The 2,928-nt window shown below is 47.1% G+C and overlaps 1 pseudogene; it reads right to left on the reverse strand.

The window, feature by feature from the left end:
• Positions 1-1,936: 1,936 nt before the first annotated feature.
• Positions 1,937-2,511, reverse strand: LOC122104158 (annotated as a pseudogene).
• Between the last annotated feature and the right edge of the window lie 417 nt (positions 2,512-2,928).

Genomic DNA, 2,928 nt, shown 5'->3' on the forward strand with positions numbered 1-2,928 from the left:
GGGGAGGCCCTGAGTTCAAGGCTCAGGGTTAGGAAAATGGAGGAGAATGGAAAAGGGAATAGGCCGGACTCGAACATCAATGGACGAAGCCTGTTTACTGAGGAAGAGTGAGGGCTACAGACCTTCCTGTGGGTTTGGAGGTTGTGCCCGAGAGTTGGGGCAGGAGCTGGGTTTTTATAGGAGGTCCAAGCAAGCAGGCAGAGGTGAATGAAAAAGCCACTGGGTCAGGGAAGGTGGGGGCCTTTCTTCAGTTGGACCCACAATGGGATGTTTACGGCTGGGCTTAGGTAGATTGCCCTGCCTGCACTTCAAACAAGTTCACACAGCCCTGGGATTTTGCCCAGGTCTGTATGAACCTGGGACAATAGGGTGGGGGTCAACCCTTCACTCAGTACTGGCAGAAAAAAAAAAAAGGTGTAAAGAATATAGCTTTAACCAACAGAGGAGGAGGTGTGTGTGTGTGTGTGTGTGTGTGTGTGTGTGTGTATGTGTGTTGGTCCTGGGCTTGAACTCAGGACCTAGGCACTATCCCTGAGTTGTTTTGTTTTTTTTTTTCCTCAAGAATAGTTCTCTACCACTGTAGCCACCGCTCCACTGCTGGCTTTCATTTATGCTGGCTAAGAGGATTTTTGTTTTGTTTTGTTTTGTTTCCTTTTTGGCTGGTTGAAGATAAAGAGTTTTTTTGCCTGGGGTGACTTTTAAATATAATCCTCAGATCTCAGCATCCTGACTAGGAAGGATTACAACACCCAGCAGGCGATTTTATGTGTCACTATTGATGTCATCATATTCTTCAGCATTAACCTTCGCACACTATGGATCTTAGAGATCACTGATTAAATACACAGGAAATGTTCCTGCACATGGGAAGGAAATTGGATGGCCTGAGAAATATAACTCGGATGTATAACAACATACCATAACCTAGATGCTATGTTTAGAAGGTCTTTGTACACATAATCTTTTTTTTTTTTTTAGATTCAAGCCAGTTTATTAGGATCTTTATGGAGGAATCTCAGTTGAGTTTTTCTAATTTATATTTCCTTACATCAGAAGGATGCGTGGTGGTACACACCTTTAATCTTAGCTACTTGAGATGATGAGTCAGGAGGAATGTATGTTTAAGGCCTAGAATTCCAACAGATTCTGGTTTAAAATAATATTTTAACAAGATAGGATGATAGGATGTGTCTCCCTGGTAAAGCGCTTGCCTAGCACAGGAAGGCTTTGGGTTCGATCCTCAGTACCTCAAAATTAATTATTTTAAATTCTAACTAGTGAGGGAAAAAAGAGACTTATCAAAATCAGTTAGAAATCACATTGTCTTTGAATTAAGTACCTCATTCACACGGCTTCTTCTGGCAGCAATGAGGTCCCCAGTCTCAGGAAGAGGCTCTGGCTAGACAGCCAGCTGTGTGAACAAGCCCCAAACCAGCATGCTCAGAACAGGAAAACAAGGAATAGCAAAACCACCTTTCCCCCTACTCCGGAAGAGATTGGAATCAGAGAACCTGGAGCCTAGAGCTCACTGCAAACAAGGAAAGTGATGTTCCAGGAATGTTCCAGAGCAAGACAGATCTTGAGAAATGCATTGACCACTGACCACTGGCCTCCTCCAACAGGAGCAGCCCATGCCCGACATGTGAAAAAGAAACTTTTTGCTTCTACTTCATTTCCCAGAGAGGTCTAAAATCTACAACAAGGGATACAATCAGAACAAATAGGTTCACTCAACAGAAATGCTCCTATAATGACTTCTGCTTGCTGAGGAATTCAGCACATTATTCCGCACTGGAAACGTCAGGGCCGTCTGAGAACTTGGGGCAGACAAGTTCTTGCACAGACTGACAGGTCTGTGCAAGATACACAGATACACACAACCCTCCTTTTTTCCAGTGTATATGGCAAGGAGCCAAGACTCCATCATCCAAATAAGTTATTTTGAACAGTACAGTGCACAGAACGGGCGGGAAAGACCCCCTTTTCTCAGGGGGTGACGGAAAGGCATTGTGTCGTGCCCTGTGACACCAGGGTGGAACTCAGGGCCTGTGGCCTTCATTGGCTTCACCCCCTGCTCCTGGGCAACGGCAGCCTCCGTAGGGGCCGTTTCCTGACCTCGTTGCACTGGCTTCTCTTCCCCCTCTTCATCATCTTGGGGATAGAGGTCGGGGCACCTCTGCCTGCATCCCTGCGCGGCCCGGAACTGGTTTATACAGTGTGACCTGTGCTGTAGTGGAAGCAGGGGAAGGCCGACTTGACCTGCTCCCCCCAGGGGCCGCTGGCCATTCCCCACCCCCGAGTTAATGTCTCCGTGTGGCAGTGTCGGTCCATGCTCCTCAGCTGGGTCGCTGGGGTCCTCAGCCACTAGCTCCCTGCACCGCTGGGAGCTTCGTGGTCTTCTTTGGTCACACATATGACTCGATCTTTCCCTTCCTGCCCACAGTAGGCCCAGTAGGCTGTGGGGGCGCCTGGCGCTGAACCTCCTCTCCTCCAGGCCTGCCCTGCACACATAATCTTTTGTTGGTACCTGGCTTTTATTTTTCGCTGAGCTTCAAGAATGATTACTGTATCATGACCGGGGGTTGCACGCAATCATAATGTTAGCTTGGTTCTTTACCTGTATGGAGGATATCCAGAGGGCATGGCATATCACCTGTTTGCTGGGTTCACACGTGCTGTGTCACACGCATCGGATCCCTCTAACAACTCTCTAAGGGCTCAGACGCTGTACTTATTCTCTTTTCAATGATTAGTAAGTATATACATGATTGGTGCTATGTTGCTTATTTTATGTAGCCTTCTGAGAAACTGAATTCCACATTTTTATCTCCATTTTCAGGTTTGGGAAACTGAGGCACAGCAGCACCAAATAAATTTCCCCAAAGTAAGGGCGCTGTGTGGCAGAAGTGGTAGCACACTTGCCTAGCA

Source organism: Dipodomys spectabilis, unplaced genomic scaffold (genome assembly GCF_019054845.1).
Source record: "Dipodomys spectabilis isolate Male_0828 unplaced genomic scaffold, ASM1905484v1 ptg000023l, whole genome shotgun sequence".
Lineage (NCBI taxonomy): Eukaryota > Metazoa > Chordata > Mammalia > Rodentia > Heteromyidae > Dipodomys > Dipodomys spectabilis.